At 43.5% G+C, this 3,394-nt stretch overlaps 1 non-coding gene across 1 annotated transcript; it reads right to left on the bottom strand.

The window, feature by feature from the left end:
- Positions 1–1,163: 1,163 nt before the first annotated feature.
- LOC119052901 (small nucleolar RNA SNORA36 family) lies at positions 1,164–1,297 on the bottom strand. The gene has a single exon (XR_005083204.1). It is a non-coding gene; the product is annotated as a small nucleolar RNA SNORA36 family (small nucleolar RNA).
- Positions 1,298–3,394: the final 2,097 nt, after the last annotated feature.

Below are 3,394 nucleotides of genomic sequence, written 5' to 3'. Positions count from 1 at the left end.
CTGAGGCTGACACTCACACCCACCAGGTGAGGGGCAGTAGGAATAGCTATGTGGTTGAAATGGTCACTTCCCTTTCTTGCTCTTTTTGCTGAGGATGGGGAATTTCACTCTAGCCAAAGTGTAATTTGTGTAACTCAATCCTAATCGGCACCCCCAGGACTGGTAGTCCTCCTACAAACACAAAAAGTACTAGCGTGTGGTTTTGTAGGGGAGCTCCTGACCATCTGGTTCCTACTACCTAATAAGAAAGAGCCTCCATTATCTCCCCAACCAAAAGCACTGACAGTGTTCCTATCACTTTTATCTCATTCTCTCCTAAACAGCCTAATTAGGGCATGGGAAGACCTGTAAGACTCCTCCCTTTCTTCCTCTTGCTCATCACCATTTCCAAATGCAATGCTCAAAGCTTCCTATGGGGACATCCCTGAGATTTCAGACACCTCCTAAGGACTCCAGTGCTAAAGAATCCCCCCTTATAAAAAGCTCTATTGTCATACTGACCCCCAAACTCTGCACAGGTATGCTTTCATTTATTTTTTAATACATCAATCGGTTGCCTCTTACATGCTTCCAACTGGGGAGCTGACCTGCAACCCAGGCATGTGCCCTGACTGGGAATCGAACCAGTGACCTTTTGGTTCACAGGTCAACACTCAGTCCATTGAGCCACACCAGCCAGGGCCCAATTTTTGTTTCCTGCTCACAAACTCCCCGTTGCTTCCTCAATAAATGATACACCCAGTTTAGCCACTCAAAGACCTTATCAATCTCTCCTTCCAAGTTTATGCATATTAATGTATTTACTGTCATGAATCTTATTTATTTGTTTGTTTGTTTGTTTACTTACTTACTTATTTAGCATTTATAATGAGTCCAGCACTCTGAGAGGTCCCTAACGTATGCTGTGTGTTTGTTTACTCATGTTGTATAGTAAACTAATCCCAGTGACAGTCCTATGAGGAGAATACCATTACTCCCATTTTATAGGTTAAAAAAGCTGAAGGTCTCAGAGGTTCAGAACTAGTACTCTGTAGAGCTTGGACTTGAATTCGAAGCTATCATATTACAAAAGCCTCTTTCTTTCTTTCTCTTTCTTTCTTTCTTTCTTTCTTTCTTTCTTTCTTTCTTTCTTTCTCCTCCTTCTCCTCCTCCTTCTCCTTTTTTTTTGTAGGTTGAGAGGAAAATTAATAGAGCAATGCTTTCTACCCAATCATCTCCCCCAGCCTGTGTTTCAATATCCCAAAGTTGAATTAACAGGACAAAGAATCTGCCCTGAACTGAACTCAACACTCTGGAAAAACCCTGTTTTTCTTGCTGTCATACATTATCAAGGGAAACAGGGCCCTCCTGGAATGGCACGGTAAAATGGCTGAAGTCTTTTGTCTTTTTTCTCTGTCCACACATCCAGGTGTCTTGGTGTCTACACTGCTGCCTAATCTAGTCTTGTTGTAACTGGGTGGTGTTTCACAATCCCCCCAAATAACCATCTGCTAGTTCTACCTGTTTGTGATTTTTCCCCCCTTCTTCTGATATCATTTCAGCTTTTCTGTGGTTTAAGAGTTAACTCAGTATTATATCTCCCTTTTGCCTCAAGGATTGGTATGATATTGTGACTTATAATAAGAAATTTACATTGGTCTTCTTGTTTCTGACAGAGAGCTCCCCAAACTTTTAAAATTTCCTGTGACAAGAGTAATAAAGGTTCCTTTTGTTATGTTGAGCGACTTTTGAGCCTCACCTAAGGAACCAACCATGTGATTAGAGTGTAGAACTTTCAGTCTCACTTGCCTCCACCAGGGACAAGTGTTAGAGATAGAACTATGGCCAATGACTTAATCAATCTTGTCTCTGGAATAAAGCCTCTACAAAAACTCAAAATGACAGAGTTCAGAGAACTTCCAGGTTGGTGAAGACATAGAGATTTGGGGAGAGAGGTGCACCTGGAAAGGGCACAGAAGCTTCCACAGGCCTTGTGTATGCATCTCTTCCACCTGGCTGTTCCTGAGTTATATCCTTTTATAATTAACTGGTAATATAATAAGCAACACATTTCTCTGAGTTCTGTGAGTTGCTTTAGCAAATTAATTGAAACTGTTCTATGGCCAGTTGCTCAGCATAGGTGACAACCCAGGCTTACAACTGTCTGTTGTTTGAAGTGTTTGTGTGTGTGTGCGTGGGTGGGAGAAATCTTATAAGATTGAACCCTTAACCTGTGAGATTTTAGAGTAGGGTACAGAGTGAGGATCTCCTGAAAGTAGGAGAAAAGCCCTTTGTTTGGGGGAAGTGGATGGTAGGCATTTAAGATACTTTGCATAACAGTGGCAAGTTTGAAAGTAGGAGAAAAGCCCTTTGTTGATGAGAAAGGCACAACCGATTGATGAGGCAACCGAAGAGAGCTGCCACCTACTGTGAAAAGTGTATGTGACTTTAAGAGCATATAGTTACTTGTGACATAGCCAGGGAGGTGGATGCATACCCTGGATGTTCATGCATCATGGAGAATTCTTGCTCTGACCAAAGATGGCAGCCTAAAGAAAGTAAAAGATATAGTGGGACTGGCAAAAGTATTAGATCATAGGATATGAGGTCACATAGGAATTTTTGGGCTGACCATTCAAAATAAGGGTGGGCTGAGAGAGAAGGTAGAAGCAGTCATGCAGGCCGAGAGACAGGAATCAGCCACACAGTCTGAAAGGGTATAGGAAAGAGTCCACTATGAAGAGAAGAGGTCCAGGCAGAGCTGATGGAGCTGTGTGGGGATCTGCCTAGCCACCCGGATTCATGAGAGATGCTTGCAGCTTGTGACTAGGAATGCTGATCTAAAGACTTCTGCTTCTCTGAGGGATGTACGGAGAAGCCACTCCTTTGGGACTATGAATCCTTGAACCCCACCATGACCCAGTGTAACACAGCACTTGTCTCGTAGAACCAGTACATAGAGGCTGAGAACAGCACACCCCAGGTCCTGAAGGAGAGAGTTGCTGTGAGAGGATAGCAACTCTGAAACCCACAAGTGCACCTTCCACAGGGGCTGAAGACCTGTTTGCACAGCCAGCTTAAGAAGAGATAAGGATATGGGGAACTTCTGGGCTCGGGTTTGGCTTATAGCTTTTTAGGGAGCAAGGGAAGTGCTGGGTCTTGTGGAAGAGGAGGGCTCTGAGCAGGAGTGCTCTCAGCCCCTCTGAGGTAGAAACCCTGTAAATAAAAAAACCTGTTTCCTTAAACACTAATTGTTGGGTTATGTGTTAATGTGCCACATGGCTCAGCCCTAGTTTGCCTGGTTATGGTCTGATGCTATCTCCAGGTAGGTAGGTAGTGTCAGAATTGAACTGTAGGACACCCAACTGGTGTTAGAGAATCACTTGGCGATATTGGAAAAACAGCCACATATTGG

The sequence above is a fragment of the Artibeus jamaicensis genome, unplaced genomic scaffold (assembly GCF_021234435.1).
Source record: "Artibeus jamaicensis isolate MK-2021 breed Jamaican fruit bat unplaced genomic scaffold, CSHL_Jam_final contig_886, whole genome shotgun sequence".
In the NCBI taxonomy this organism is placed as follows: domain Eukaryota; kingdom Metazoa; phylum Chordata; class Mammalia; order Chiroptera; family Phyllostomidae; genus Artibeus; species Artibeus jamaicensis.
The sequence above is the reverse complement of the archived record's forward strand: the minus strand, read 5'-3'. Positions and strand labels throughout refer to the sequence as shown.